General features: G+C 41.8%; 1 protein-coding gene across 4 annotated transcripts in view; it reads right to left on the bottom strand.

Moving 5' to 3' along the window:
- Positions 1 to 9,469, bottom strand: part of rc3h2 (ring finger and CCCH-type domains 2) — a 45,770-nt gene extending 36,301 nt beyond the window's left edge. The window contains exon 1 of one of the 4 annotated variants that reach the window (XM_074690334.1): positions 8,896 to 9,468. The gene's annotated coding sequence lies outside the window, so the exon portion shown is untranslated. Of the gene's footprint in view, positions 1 to 8,895 lie in introns of all 4 variants that reach the window. The other 3 variants (XM_074690333.1, XM_074690335.1, XM_074690336.1) reach the window with 3 other exon arrangements.
- Positions 9,470 to 16,914: the final 7,445 nt, after the last annotated feature.

Raw genomic sequence — 16,914 nt, forward strand, 5'->3', positions numbered from 1 at the left:
AAATCCAATAAATCCTTTTCAGCAGATTCATCTCATTTTAAATCATGGATTATAAACAGTAAAATATATGAAAGTGAAACAATTTCAAAATGCTTTATAAAGTCTTCAAAGTGGCATTAAAATAAACTTAAGATTAAAAACAAGTCACTCTTTGTAATAATAATTATTTGTATTCTGAATAAAACCTTCACAAAACAGCATTTATGGCAATGTATAGCACTTTTGATAGTTTTATGTCCAAATAGTTACCTCTTTTGACAGAATCTTTTCCTACAGCACGTTTTGCAGGGAATGCTGCACAGGTGAGTACAGCTGAGCACAATAAAGACGCAGCTAGTAACAGACAGCACCAATAAACAGGGAGGAAACTGTCAGCCACGCTGCTTTAGATCTGCAGCTGCAAAATCACTTTGCTTTGGTGAGGAAAATAACACCTCTACTGCTCATTGCTGTGTTTAGTTATGCTTTTTGATTGTGTGCCTTTTGATTTCCAGGTACTCAAAATTTATTTTTCTTCATAGAATTTCAAAACATGCTCTCTCTTCTTACATAACAGAAGCCAATAAAAGATTTCCTACCAACCAAAAGCATAACCTCACACTAAATGCATACAAACATAACAAAAAAAAACACATTTCAAACCCATTAAGGAGAGTTTGTGAGTAGACACTCAGCACCTGTTGCTGTCAGAGACATGGCTACATCCGTTCAAAGTGCTCCCCAGAACTAACAGCTGGTAGACTCAGAAGGAACAGGTGTTACAAAACTTAAATAAAAACCTATCCAAAAGGTTTTATGATAGGCCTACTGCGAAATATCACACACACGCACGCACGCGCGCACACAGTGAGGGAGATAAGGACAAGGCATTTTGTTGAACCAACTATAGGCCTACTGGTTTTTGAGATATGCTGTTATATGCGTGATCTGAGTCTGCAAGTGAGTGGGCATGCGCACAAAAAAATAAATAGTTTTGCGGAATCAATATTAAGGCTCTTGGTGCACAAAACCAACGAAACTCCGTGTCCCATGAGGACAGGAGCCTTCTTATTTTAAGTTTATGGGAAACTTCTCATCTTACACAACAACATTTTATAAATAAAACATATCTTAAAAACGTAGACATGTTTGCAGAATTAGGAAGATACAGACCAGTTCTCGCATTACCGACGAACGCACGCTGTAGGCCTATTTAAAAAAGCAAAAATTAAAAAATCATATTAATAATAATAATGATCAAAAATTCGTTTTTAATTTCTGTCGTTGAATAATTATCGAAGTATCACATTCAATCTCAGAAATACGCACCTTCCACTCGCTCCCTGCGTCGCCTTCTTGGCCGCGTGGACAGCTCCGCTCTGTCCTCGAGCGTCATATTTCCTTCCGCGAGGAGCCCAAATATAACACCAAATATTACGACTAAAGCAACCCACAAACTGCTGGTCCACCGAGCGAAACAGTGGGGCAAGCCCGTCGTGCGAGAAACAGATTCAGGAGGGAAAAAACTGAGGCGAGGAGGGGCGGGAAGTTTTATCTCTGCGCGTGAGCCCCTGGATAAAAGTCTGAGTGTGACCGCGGATTAGAGAGTGTTGCAAACATCTGTCCACCGAGGTTCACTGTAGCTGTAGTCACGTTGACAGCCACCTGTTGCCCCAATGAACAACTGCTACATCCTGTTTTTAACAGTTTGCTGCCATGAGAATATAAATCTGGCCCTGGAGTCAGCCTGCCACAAAACAAAGTATTCTATAATACATGTTAGAGACCTGCATTTATAACACGTACATAGGAAGGTCCAGACTGTCACGAGGCACACAGCACTCCCATAACTTGCCTGAGTGGATAACTACTCATGTAAGCACACACACACAAAAAGCCCCCGGTCATGAGTGACTCCAGTCTTGTGACAGAGAGAAGTGGGCGTGCTGTATTATTGCAGGAGACCTCAACTTCCTGAAAGGCCACTATCAATGACTCAAAATGAGGAAATGTACAAAATATTTTCATGTTTCTTTCATATCACGTGGTGTGAATCAAGTTTGAGACAAAGGCGTTTAAAACCCGAGCATCAAGAAGGATGCACTACCCTACGCTAAAGTAATTTTAGGAGCGAAGTGTCTCTGCAAGGAGGATTTGTAGAAGCCGTGTTTGCTGTGGTGGCCTGTTGAGCCACCCACTCCACAGAGAGGGAGGATGAGAAGTACATTGTGTCTTTACAGCCAACAGTTGGCAAGTTATCATCTGGCTCAGGACAGTGAGTCCTCACTTGGCCCCCTTCTTTGTAAGGAGGGGGGGCATCTGGAGTTTTCCTTTGGCACCTCTCAAAGAGAGAGACAGAGAGGGAGAGACTGTTTAGAGAGAGTGTTTATCAGAAAACTGAGATGAAAACGTTTTTACACTTGGGCAGCATTTGGCCCAGGGGTCACTTCCTGTGAGACATGATTAGATTAGAACTTTGATTCAGGCGGGAGATGAGACTTTGGATAAAGATTGGCTGGTTTCATAATAACACGTTAATAGTCAAACAAGGGCTGCATTATCATGTTTAAGCTGTGCTGGTGGACAGAAATTTTAACCAGCATGGGCATAAAATAGGGACATGGTCTCAGTGTCGCCCACTGGTCCCTGGAAAGTTGTTATAAGCAGACATTTTGAAAGCACTAACTCAATCTCCTCAATCTAACTTTAAACTTAGTAAAAGATCAGCAGTGAGCTTAGACTCTATGGAATATTAATGTAGTTTCAGTGACATCACCAATTTGTATCTTATACAAAGTTCTGAATCCCACTGTTAACAGAAGTCTTATTGGAAATGCTGAACTCAACCTAGCTTGGTTATGATTAGGATGAGGTAAAGAGGCAGGCCCTTGACTTCTTTGCAGACAGCAACAGCATGCCAACCATAGGTGGTAAAAAATAAAAAATGCTTGGCTTGAAGTGAGGTCACCACAAAAACTGCTTTTTAATGCCATAAAAGTCTGTTGTTTTTTCCTCCCTGGATTTTTACGTGACTTTTAGTCTTTCTGCAGCCAGCCTCAAGCAGATCCTGATAAACAACAACTTTTAGCACTTCCTCATAGGCTTCATTTTTCTAAATGTTGCCCCTTGGTTTTAGATCATGATTCACAATGATTGACAGCTGTAGTTCTTTCAGGAACAGTGAAAGATGTCAGGAAGGAGAGCCAAGAAGAGTTTAGACTCTGGAAAGAAAGAAAGAAAGAAAGAAAGAAATAAGACTGTTTTGTTTTACTTTTACCCAGCTCTACACAGATGGCAACACCTCAGTATTTTGGCTTCAAAACTGTATAATGGTAAAAAGCGGAGCCACATTGTCCATTCTTTGTAAAGGCTATGGTGCCAGTTAGTCATGCCCTTAAATGGGCAAAACTCTCAAGTTTATTGTGTCAAAAAAATAATGTTGTGAAAAAATTCAGGACCCATATGGTTTGTTCTGACAGAGCATTTGTCTGTTCAGACCAAAGTTTTTTTCTTTAACCAACCAGGCAGTAAACATGTTTACTTTAAAATCAGCTTTTTTTAATTGGTGCCTATGTGGTTTCTAGTATTTATGCAGCCAGCCTCAAGAGGATACTTGAAGAAGTGCAGATTATTTTATTTCAAATTATTTATTTATTCATTTACATTCCTACATTGGTTGTATTTTTCAAATCCAGTAGTTGCCACTTGGTTCCTGTGAGCAACTTTTGGGTTGTGTCCTTCCGGGTATCTCTTTGAAGATTCTGCTTTGAACAAATTTTTTTTCCTGCTTCTTGAAATAGTTAAGTGCATCACCCAGTGTGAAAGGAAAACGCTGTATAAGCACAGCTGTTTATCACCTTATCTGACACCCAGCCTGTGGCAACAGTTCTAGGCATTCAGAAACCGCTTCATATGAGGCAGTTGTTATGCTGCCCTGCACCAGCGCCAGGCTCAAACTTTCAGTCCCACCCCCACAAGAAAAAATCCACCTGTAGGTTACAACTCTCATTTATACCTCTGTATTATGGTAAATGCCTTAAAAAGTATTTAGATCAGTCCAGTAACGTTACTTGGAAGTTCCTGTTATTGGTACTCATACTCTCAGCATTATTATTGGTGCTGTATTCATGAATCTGAATGAGCTGTGTGGCTGTTATTGTCTTTATTTGTCTCTGTCCAGCTCTCTCTTTATTTCTGAATCTCTCTCGAGCCAGGCTCAGCAGATGTCTAACGTGAGTCTGGTTCTGCTCGAAGTTTCTGTCTGATCACAAATTCTTCACTGCATGAATTTCTGAAGAGGGATGAGATTTGGATTCTAGATACCAAAGACGAAATGATGCTTCTAAAACAAAGTTGCAATCACTTCATGAGTTGACTGAATGAAAAGAAGGTTGTGTTGTTTGGGTCCTCACATTCAGTCTGTTTGTTGCTCTTTTGTGCATCTTTTCAGGCATCAGCTGTGTGTGTGTGTGTGTGTGTGTGTGTGTGTGTGTGTGTGTGTGTGTGTGTGTGTGTGTGTGTGTGTGTCACTGTGCCAGCCATTTAACTTTCCCTTCACAGCTCCAGTTTGAGTACCTCTGTAGACCCTGAGGACTGAACAGGCACGGTCTTCTCTGTTTTACTGCAGAGAGAACCATAAGCTCATTATTTCTGCGTGAGGCCAATTTGAATCCAAACGTCAGTGTTTTCATCAAAAGCTTTGTGAGGACTTTCAGTTTGGGGTTGGTTGCGATGACACATTTGTAAGCTGCATAACTGACATCTTACATTATCTCTACAAGCTGTAGATGTGAGGACTTTTGACTTACTGCTTTTTGTTTGTACAGTGTTGCCTGTAATTTCTTTTTTTTCACTCTACATTTTCTTTGATTTATAACATTCAGCTATAAGTTATGCAAAAAAAAGCCTAAATTGAAATATTCAACTCCTTCAGTTGCTACCAGTGGCAGAAAAAAGGAAAAGCTGTTGTAGGTTACTTAAATCATTTTGGCATTATCAGGTTGGTCTTTATTAGTCCCAAACTTTCCTGCAACATACAAACATACACACACACACACACACACACACACACACACACACACACACACACACACACACACACAGTGAGGTTTGACAATCGGTGCAAGACCACGGCGTTCCGCTGCAAGGCATGGCGCTTGCGGTGGAATTTAGGGGTAAGACTCCTTCTCAGAGTCACCCCAGAATTAGAACATACCATACAGTGTTGTGTGTGTGTGTGTGTGTGTGTGTGTGTGTGTGTGTGTGTGTGTGTGTGTGTGTGTGTGTGTGTGTGTGTGTGTGTGAGTGTGTGAGTGTATTAGTATAAGCATGTAATAGAGTAAAGGTGCTTGTGATGTCACTGAATCAGTAAACCAGGGTTGTTGAGTTTTTTTGACAAGAGGGCAGATTTTACAGAACTATATTCATTAATTCGTTCATTCATTCATTCATTTTCTACTGTTTAGCCTGTTCAGAGTCGCAGATGGCTGGAGTCCGTCCCAGCTTTCATTGGGTGAGAAACTGGGTACACTCTGGACTGGGCGCCAGCCAATCACAGGGCTGATGCACTCAGTATGTTTACATGCAGCTCAAGAAATCAGACTATGAGCTGAGTCAGCATGAGAACAAATTATTTAGATGCATGTAAACAGAATGGACCAAGAATGGACAGAGCATGGCTCAACTGACACACCTATGACACAACTGTAATCGAACTGTGGTTGCATTAGGCAGGACTCAACAGGTCTGAATCCCTGCATTGAGGGCAAGCAAATTTCCCCACAAAAATGGAAGTAGAGGAGCATGATAGGGTCACTGTGCTCCAACAATTAGCACGCCTAGTATGAAAGAAACATGCAGAGCCACAGCTTCATCCATCTCAGCCATTGCCTTTAGCTTTTTGCTTCCTCTTCAAGGTGAACTTAACTAGTTTGTAACGTAGGCAGCTTCACTTATCAAAAAAGGACAAAAGGACAAAACCTATCGGAGTGGAGTGAAAGGTTTTTGACCAGAAGTCTGATTCTCTTTTCTGTATGTATACTCAGACAAAACTAGATACCCTGCGGCTGGCTGCGGCTGGCTGCGGCTGGCTGCGGAAAAGGCTCTCGCAAGAGTAGAAGCTCACATGGGTTCACGTTCTTGTCTGGACTTGCGCAAGACCTTTATTTCTCTAATGTTTATTATTTTTAATAACGTTACTTTTTTCTTTTCCTGTTTTATCCTCTTGATAAGGGTGGGATGTGTCATATAAAATAAGATGACTTTCCACTTCAAGGATGAGTCTCTCGTCATCCCTTGTTGTCAAAATGCAACCTCGTGTCACCGGGTGTGATGTAATTTTTACATTTACTACTAGCGCGACTGTGCTGTCAAAGAAGAGTCAAGTTACATTTGTTTGTTCACTGATTTTATTTTAAAAAACAATGGATCTTCATGCCACCCGGTAGTTCACTTCCTGTACAGCTCGTCATATTTCATTGAGCTTGACGCAGAGCCTCTCTGGCGTCCGGAAAAGATAGACTTCTTGCGGATTCTTTCCGTTGTGCCGTACGGCCCCCACAACCAGACTCGCACCGCGCTGGGCCAATGTGAGCCTACAACAGTGATTTTAATGATACGGATTACATGCGGAAGCCGCACCGGACCCACGCCGGATTCAGTGTGAGCCTGGGGTGAGAATCTGAGTGGAGCCGGGTAAGAAAATTACACATATTTTTTTTCTTTTGAAAGTCTTATCTCTTCTTGGCTCTCCATCCTGACATATTTTGCTGTTCTTTAAAAAAGTGCACAAGAACAGCAGCTGTCAGTCATCGTTAAACGTGACCTAAAGCCTAGTTTTTAACATCTAATAACCAATGAAAAAACAAAACTTTTCAGAAAAAGAGGACTTGAACACCACACAGTACAACGATATCTTTATATCACCACAGCATACCGACATGAGAAACATTTCTACCAGGTGTTTATTTTTAAAAGTTTGACTACAGCTCATCTGGAATGCCTGGGGAAATGGAGTTTTTGACCTACACTACAGCCAGCCACCAGGGGGAGCAGTTTTTGTGGTAACCTCACTTTGAGCCGAGCAAGATGACGTCCATTTTTTTACAGTCTATGGATATGACCTTAGTCAGACTGCTGCACACATGTATACGTACTGACAGACACAGTCATCCTCATACACCCACTTTCACACCTACGAGTCATTTAGAATCAGCAATTTACCTGATGAGCATGTTTTTGGACTGTGGGAGGAAGACAGAGAACCCATCCATGCACAGCATGAACATACAAACTCCACACAGACGTCAAACTTTTGACTTAATTGCTGTTAGGCAACCGTGCAGCTCAGGAACGATGTTCATTCACAAAATTAGTTAATTGGGAAATTAGCATGCAAAAAATGATGACAGTACATTCCAGACAATGCTACTCCATTAAAAAATGCTCAGACTACCTGAACTTGGCAGTGTGTTCACAAACATGCAAAAGACCTTTGAGAGATTTCCCCAGCTATGACCTGAGCTGTCACACACCTGACTGTGTACTTGTGACATTCAAGTGGTTAATGCACAACAGAACTGAAACTTCACGCCCACCCTGTTGTTGTAAAAGAAGGAAAAAGCTCTTAAATGCTGCAGAAATGAAGCAAGTTTAGAGGAAAACGAGCACCAGACACTTAGGTTTTTGTCATTATGTATTCATAGTTATATTCATTCAAAGTGAAACTAGTTTAATTAGATGATGTTTTTAAGAAATGAAACTAAACTTCCAGTTTCAGATGCCATCTGAAACCAAGGACTGTGAAGTGGGAAACACTCTTGTAACCTCCAGAGTTTGATAAATGATGAATAGAGCGTACAATTGTACCATTGGTGGTGTTAATGTTTAATAAAAGTCTCAACAGGCACACACACTTGAAGTGGTTTAGAATAATCAACACTCAAATCCAGTCACGTACGGGTGTTACAGAACAATTTTTGTTTTATATATGCCAACATGAGGCTGTCATGTGACGAGAGCAGAGACTTTTCCAGTCTGATTTGAAAGTCTTTCACTCCATAATTCATGTCGGGGTTACTACAGTTGTTCCACCATGTTTGCTCACTTGTTTTTGAGTGCACAGCAGGGGTATGTGGGTCTGTGTGATTATTTATTCATTAAGCCTGTCATCGCAGTGTGTGTGGGGGGTAGTTTCTGGAAGAGAGGCAGGACAACCGTGCAGCCCACGGGTTGCTGTACACATACAGAGAACATCCTGTCTACTGTATGCAGCCCCCCAGTTTTACCCCCCTGTGAGGAGTCACTGCAGAAACAGGAGAAAGCAAGAGTTATGCAATCTTTAGGGAAGCATCAGTTAGTTGCAGCGCTGCTGGTTGATATTGTCAGAATATCATGTTGCTTCAGCAGGTTGTAGAGTAACTCCTGAGTTGACAAGCTGCTGCAGACTTTCACTCTGTGATGACAGTGACAGGTTGAAGGCTGCAGGGAGAACTTAAAAAACTACTCAGAGCAAAAAAAGTCACATTTGTGCAGTTTTGCTTGGTAGAAAGTTTACACTGACCCACATTGGCAGGAGAATGTGTAGTTAGATGGTGCTTCACATTATGCAACACCTGCTGTAAAGCACTTTAAAGTCTGTGTTTGACTTTGAGCTATCACACTATTACACAAACAGCCTTCTTGTGCGGTTTCATCAGCACCAGTTGCAGACAAATGATGAAGAATACGCAGCAAGAGTTATGTGTTATTCGAGATTATTCCAGAATATTTGAGCAGCCACAGAGGAACCTAATTTTAAACTGAAGGGAACAAAAACAAGGGCAGAAGCCTTTTTCTATGATCAAATCACCAGAGGCATTACATACGTCAAACAAAAGCAAAAAGAGAAAGTAGCGCACCTCTGGATAAGTGACTTACCTCACGCGCTACACCGCAGCTCCAGAATAAACATATTCATCCACAGAGGCGCATCAAAATAAACAGCAAAAATCTTCATCAGATGCAGAAACCCCGCAGCTGCCAGCCTGGAGAGAAAGCTGTGGACGCGGGAACACTCCAGCACTGCATTTGACAGCATTAGACACAGTTCCCTTGATCCAGTTTTGATCTTCTGCCCCCCTTTCCGCGAGCATATGACAGACACGTTCACTCAGGTACAGTGAGCCACACACTCTCCGTCTGACAAACCAGCGCTGAGAGGAGATGGTGGTATCGCTCCGCCAGTGATGGAGCCTGAACTGCGCCTCAGCCTCACCGCCGGGCTGCACGGAGCTGCCGCACCGCTACGCTTTCTCCATACCAACCCCGAAACCGGCTTTAGCTTACCATCACTCCGTTCGACTGAAATACTCACGCGTTACGAGAGGATGAAGGATGAGGGGCACTATTTGATTGTTGTGAGCAAGGATAAAAAGATGTAAAGGGGCAAGCCGGAACAAGCCGCTTTTCGAGGCGTGGGCTGCCTGCTTTTAAAGGAACAGACCGAGAGGCAGAGCAGCAGAGGATGCGCTTCAGCAAGTGTGCCTGTCAGGAGGAAGTTCACTCACATGCAAACACAAGCAGGAACCGTTCGTTTTATAGCAGCTCTGGGTTTAGAGAAGTAAAGAACAGGAAGAAAAACATGTAGAAAGGCACTGCACTCTCTGTTAACCCTCTGAAGACTGAGACTCACTTTGAGATACAGAAACTGATCAGACTTCTACTTGAATGTTATAAACCTATACTTCATCTCCACACACCAGGGGCGACTTTAGGGGGGCTTAGCTCTTAAAAAATAAATATTCAGCCAAAATGTGGCGCTCAATACTTTTCATAGACAAAGTTTTAAATATTAAGGTAAATGTTCATTCATTCATTTTCTTAATCACTTACCCTATTCAGGGTTGTGTCTGGAGCCTGTCCCAGCTGTTATTGGTCAAGAGGCATGGTACACCCTGGACTGGTTGCCAGTCAAGAGACAGACAGACACACTCACACCTATTGGCAATTTAGAGTGCTCAATTAACCTGATGAGCATGTTTTTGGACTGTGAGAGGAAGCCGGAGGACCCGGAGAGAACCCACGCATGCACGGTGAGAACATGCAAACTCCACACAGAAAGACCCACTGGCCAAGCCGGGGGTCGAACTGGTGACCTTCTTGTTGTGAGGCTGCGGCGCTAAGCGTTGCGCCATCATGCAACCCATTAAGGTAAATGTGTTGATGAGATTTCAAGATGCTCTAAACAGTTTGTTCAAAACCCATGTGAGAATTCACCAGTATCAACTCGAGATTTGCTCAATTTGTGACATCACCAGTTGGTGAATTTCCTCAATCCTTTAACTCTGAAAGTGTCAGGGCTGACACGTGTGAAAGCGCACTTTGAATGACTGTTATTTCTAAATGGTTTGCACAAATAGATACATTTCAATGGTTTGTGAAAGCTGAGATGTTGTTCTCTCATTATATGTTATTATGTTATTATGGTAATTTTACTCAGGCATTTAAAGTAAAGGTCTGCAGGGATTTCCGTTACTTCACTGTTGTTTTGGAAAAAGCTTTATCTGTTTGTTGATTTTTACCATTTTTGGGTTTTTCCTGTCTCTGTGCTATGTCCACTATCACATCTGCTCTGAATATCTTCTTCTCAACTTGCAATCATGAAAACGCAAAGTCACTTGCACACTAGGTGTGCTGTGATTGGCTGAGGTAACCACGTCTACTGTCTGCCCAGAAATGTCCCAACACAGCCAAAACATCAACATACAGGCAGAGGAGGGGGTTGAGGCAGACACAGACACTGACACACATGTATAGAGACCCATAGGAGGCGATTGAGCTGGATTATTCCTATAAAAGCTTAATTTTTAGGGAATATCCTGAAGACTCTACCTTTAAGGAAGTCCATGAAGATCCACCGAGTGTGGAGCAAATGGATGAAAGGAGAGCACAGAATAATGGTATAAACACTGTGTAAAAAACAGTGCACCATGCAGTTTGTACTTTGTGTAAGTATTTGTGTCGTGCACTGCGTTAAATGGTCCATGTATTTTTGTGCTGTTGGAATAGTGTACCAAGTCTTCAACGTACGGTGTGAGCATGATGTGAGGCTTGTGTTATGTAGTACACACAGAGGAGACTGTTGAACAAGGGATGTTCCTAGTCACCAGAACTTCAGATCCAGTGTTTCTGATCACCCACCTCACTTCTCTGCAGTCTGCTGACTCCAGGAAGTTTCTGTACTCCGTGAAAATTTGGACATCTACCTGTCTCCTTGGAAACAAGTGTTGGATTTGGCGCTGTAAAGGAACTCGAACTCAGTTACATAACAACTCTGATTTCTGTAGGTGGGAAGTGGAACCTTCCTAAGTAGATGTTTTTATTTGTGTGCTTCAGTTTAATGTGACTCACTGTCTGAAGTGAGTTGTTTGCATGATTGGAGAGGAGTCCTCAACAAAGAGGCTAGTCAGTGATATAAATCTGTGAACAAGAGAGGTCAGCACTCACACAAGCAAGCTTCACACACACACACACACACACACACACACACACACACACACACACACACACACACACACACACACACACACACACACACACACACACATTTACCACAGTATGATTTATCTCCCTGCTCACATGCAGTAGAAATCTCTGAATCTGTCAGTAAAGTGTTCTCAAAATAGCACGGGGTCTTCACGAGACTTTTTGAAATTATGAGTTAGTCACATAAGGATCCTCTACTGGTTTATGACACAATGGAGGGAAAGACCTCAAACACTAAGGTCTGCCCAAAGCTCTGCCCCTGAGAGGCCTCTAGAGAGCTGGCCAATCAAAGGGCAGAGGGACTCTTAAAGAGACAGCGGCTAAAACAAAGTGTTTCTGAAAGAGGGTGAAATTAAGGGTTTCTAAAACACCAGAAGAGGAAATATGAGGATTTTTCCTTTAAACTATTTTAAACTTCAGGGTATCAGGGAGTAGCATCATTTACCTCTGGTATCAAAGAAAGATAGCTTTCTGTTTCTGTGCACTAAACTCCAGAGGTCAATATACACACCTAGTCAAAATTGAAAGACCAAGTGAAAAACCGCAAGAATTCACATTTTCCACTGTTGGATCTTAAAAAGGGTGTAATTAGAATTTCAAAATGCAAAACCAAGAAATGGGAGTGAAACAAAGAAAGAATGAAAAAGAAATACAGTGAAATATCTGTCCATCAGCTGATCAAAAGCTGAAAAGCCTCTAAAATACAGATAGTTTCAAAGAAGGACTTAGTGAAGAGGAGCTCCACTGTTTACTGCCGTTTGACGCTCCTGACCAACCTGAGGCAATGTCCACACATAGCCGGGTACTTGGGAAACTGCATAAAATTGTATACGTTTACGCCTGTCATCCACACAAACCGCAGCTTTGCGTCACTGTTTCTTTTTTAAAGCTCCGGCCAAAGTGAAGATTTTAGAAGACTCCAGTTTCATGGTTTCGTGTGGATGCTGGTATGCAGAGCTTTGATTCTCAAACATCACATCTTAGTGAAGGAGGCTCATTCTGATTGGCTGACATGTCTGAAAAACACTGCCAAACATGGGTTTGACATCCCTAGAGCCGTACTTTTCGGTGGATTTACCCGCTGTGTGTGGATGAAAGTATTCTTAAAATCAAATTGGGGGTGGGGGTGGGGTTGTTTTTTAAAATAACTGGCTACATGTGGACAAGGCCTGAAGCTCCATTAATCTATTGAAGGAAAACACCCCAGATCATGATGGTGCCCCCGCCACTGTGCCGCCGTTGAAACATCTCTAGTAGGATCTCCTCATCATGTCAGTCACGTTAAAGCCATCAGGACATCAAGGTTCAATTTTTTCTCCTCAGAGAATCAAACTTTCTTCACCTTTCAGCGTCCCATGTTTGATGCTCTCTGAAAAAGTCTAAATGGCAAGTTTGTGGCATTGAAGGAGACGAGGCTTTCGATGACATGTTTTGTTCTTAAAGCTCTTCTCTCTCAGATGGCATCTGATGGTTATTGGGCTGCAGTTGGCTCCAGTAATGGCCTTGATTTGGGTCAAGGATCGCCCCATGCAGTAATCATACAGCTCAGCACCAGTGTTTTATGGGTCTACCTCTTGACTTTTTTCTTCCATTACCCTAAGAATCCACATTTTACAGCAGATTTTGTCCTCAAAAGGCTGTGGTCTTGAAGGTGGAGTCTGCAGGATTTTCCTAAAATAATACAATGTCAACTTTTACAGGAATAACCCTGCTCAGTCGTCTCCTATGGGCCTCTCTATACATGTGTGTCAGTGTCTGTCCCTGCCTCAACCCTCTCCTCTGCCTGGATATTAATGTTTTGGTTGTTTCAGGACGTTTCTGGGAGGAGAGTGGACGTGGTTACGTCAGCCAATCACAGTGCCCCGGTGCACAAGTGACTTTGCATGTTGATAATAGCACATGGAATAAGCTATCCTGAGCAGCTATGATAGCGGACATAGCACAGAGAAAGAAAAAAACACAACAAAAGTGGAAAAAAAAGCCAAACAGATAAAGCTTTTTCCTAAACAAGGGTGAAGCTTGGCTCAACTTTCACTCTCTTTTGGGAACTTGAAAAGATGGCAGTAAGCTCTGAGCTCCAAACACAGTCAGATCATCTCTTCCAGTGCTGACAGCTGAAGTCTGACCAATAGGAAAGCATTAATGTGAGAACAACACAGATATATATATATATATATATATATATATATATATATATATATATATATATATATATATATATATATACTGTATGGCACTTTTAAATTTCGTTGTGCATTTTACATGTCACAATGACAATAAATTCTATCTATCTATCTATCTATCTATCTATCTATCTATCTATCTATCTATATATATATCCATATATATATATATATATATATATATATATATATATATAGAGAGAGAGAGAGAGAGAGAGAGAGAGAGAGAGATAGATATATAGATATATATAGATATATATATATGTATACATTTCAACCAATCACATCGATTAGGAGCCAATCTGTTAAACCAATCAAACCCTGTCCTGCCGTTTTGCCCTACTCCTGGTGGAGTAGGACACTGCCCCTGACTCAATGCATGTTCCCGGGTTTAGCGGTGTACAGGTTCGCACTCAGCAGAAGAATGGCAGAGAAACTACCCATACCCTGATTACTGGTAACCGCTCCTCTGGCTAAACACAGCAAGAAAACAAAAGCAGAGGCTTTCTTTTCCTTTTCTGTTTCCCTGCCTCTAACTACTGCCCCTCTCGCTCGACCTCGGGCCTGTTCCCTGACCCGATGAGGTACTTGACTCTGGGCTGTAGTCTGGGGCAGAGTCTAATAAACTCTTACCACAGGGGCTCTGACAAGCGAAACAAAATTGTGATATTTAGTAAGTCCAAGAGAAAATGTACATGTACTATTTGTATCAGCGGCGCTCGTGCATGTGAGCGCGAGCGTTGTTTTGGGGGGGGGGGGGCTAGGAGGAGTCCTTACGAGATGCTCCATTGAAAATTCATGATAGTTTTTCAGGACTGCCAACCCTGCCTTTTAAGCTATGGTCTATGATCTGAAAGCCAGTTTGGCTGATGAGACGCATTTGAAAAACACAGCCTCACTCACCCCTCCCCTCCGTGTTCCAAGATCCCACCCCCCAGCTCGTATCGTCCTTCTTCGCCTTCTAATAACACGCCCCCAACCGACAGAGCAAGAAGCCGGCTGGCAGAAGATGTAACAAACAAGACAGTCACCCTCCTTGTAACATACAGTGGTAGCTTTTTCAATTGGACCGGCGCGTTCAAAACCATGAATCAGCCAGCAATGCAGGTCTGACGTTGCCACTGCCAGCTGATCAGAGCAGAGCGGACTGTAGGCGAGGTTTTACCTTTCTCGGCGTGTCTTCACCAGCTCAGTTTACAATGTTAAAGATGTGTGGCTAACTTATGCTAAAATCTATTGACAGAGCCGACTCGTTCTGAGCAGCGTTCAGTCATTAGCCAGTACAGGCTCAGACTAACCAGAGTTATTCAGCTGACATCTCCCACTGTGGTAAACAAAGTCATTACCTGTTCAACAGAAACTCAGCTGTCTCAGCGTCAGTCTTCAGTCCCAAATCCCTCTGCAGCTTTTTCCACCGGTCGTACATTTCTCCAATATTCAGTCTTTGTTTGGTACCTGTATCGCTCATAATTCTTCCTTGCTTCAGCCTTTTCCTTGAAACTATTTTGTTTTCTTCCTTTCCCTGTGGAGGGTAACAGTAACAGCTTCCTGGTTTCGGTCTTCTCTGGCTCCATGACACTTCGGTAGCTGAGGAGCTAGCTGACATGAGAGGGGTAGTGGGGAAGGATAAGGTGGGACCATGGGCATGACGGTGCGAAGCGAGGGAGACAGTGGATTGGATGGACTCATGTACCAATCCGAACCACGCATGGCATGCGCGGTTCGGATTGGTCAACTAGTATGCAGCTTTGCAGCTTTGCAGCTTTGCAGCGGATATACTGAATATATTTTTTTCGTTCTTTTTAGTGTTTATATTGTGTAGATTGGACCATAGGACCATAACAGCCCTATAAACAGTGTTATTAAGATGTGCAAATTGATATTAACTTTTCCACAGTAAATAACACAAACAAATAACATGTCCAAGAGTTTATGGGTATTCAGCTCTTTTAGGTAACACATCTGAAAATGAATTTGCAAAGCTAAGGAGGACGAGGGAGAATATAAGTGTTAGCTCAAAGAAAGCAAATGGCATACAACAAAAATGTGGTGTTTGTGAAGTTTTCAAATCAAAAGTCATTTAACATAGGCTTTATTTTGTCATCAGAACAAGTCCAGTCCAAAAAATTCCACTCTGACCAACTGCTTGCAAAACCAGGTGAAAAAACAGTCATCTGCATCATTTGTGACATGAAGCTTATAATTTTAACAGCTGATAAAACGTTATTAAAAATCCTGGAACTAATGTAAAGCTTCTGGTGAAGAGTTAAAAACACCAATCACCTGCACATGCCTCTTTGGCTGTCTCTTTATTCCTGGTGTTCCACTGACACAAATAAATGATTTTTCAAGACTTATTTTTATTAAATGCGGATATTTAAAACCTCTGACCAGCAGAGGAGGCTCAAGCTCTGTTAAAGCCACATAGGCAACCCTGACTCATGTTAAAATGTGTAAGACCTGACTTGGTCCACAGTGCAAAAGGAGGTAGTTACACAATAAGGACTGTGAAACTGTGACATGCCTCCGTTTCCTTATTCTGTTCGTTTGTATAGACATACCTCAAGTCATATGACTGTCCACTTTTTCCCTTACACAAAAAAACAAAACAAAACAAAACAAACAAACAAACAAAAAAAAACCACCAAGTACATCTCTCTCTGCAGGGGCAAATGCACCACTTTCGCCAGGGCCTGTGAACAAGGTCTGATGTAAACCGTTTTTATGATACTCATGTCAAAAATGAATGCATTTTTCCTTTTCATTACAATAAAATGCAAATATATTCACATAAAGCTTCAATATGTGCATTTCAGTAGCACACATTAAACATTTTCTTTATAGACTTTATTTAGACCAAGGCAAATGTGTGATAAATAATTTTTAATAACTGAGTAAAGATTAACGTGGTTACATTTTTTAATCACTGAATGGCACTAGGGAAAAGTTTTTCCCCATGTAAGATTTAAATTTCACTCAAATTCCAACTTTGAATTTGAACCAGTTCTGTATAATGATCTATACACAGTGCATCCAGAAAGTATTCACATGATTCACTTTTTCAAAATTTTATTCATTTGGCAAAATTGATAATTTTTAAACTATTTTTTAAAGGTGCTACATAGATACAGTTGTTATTACGGCCACTGGAGAACTGTTGAGTGATTTGACGATAATTCTTTCCCCTGGCATAATGTACAAAACTATACGCGTTGAGCATCTTGACCAT

This window comes from Halichoeres trimaculatus, unplaced genomic scaffold (assembly GCF_033239565.1).
Source record: "Halichoeres trimaculatus isolate MK-OKI-2021-1 unplaced genomic scaffold, fHalTri1.1 fHalTri1_scaffold_16, whole genome shotgun sequence".
Taxonomy (NCBI): Eukaryota; Metazoa; Chordata; class Actinopteri; order Labriformes; family Labridae; genus Halichoeres; species Halichoeres trimaculatus.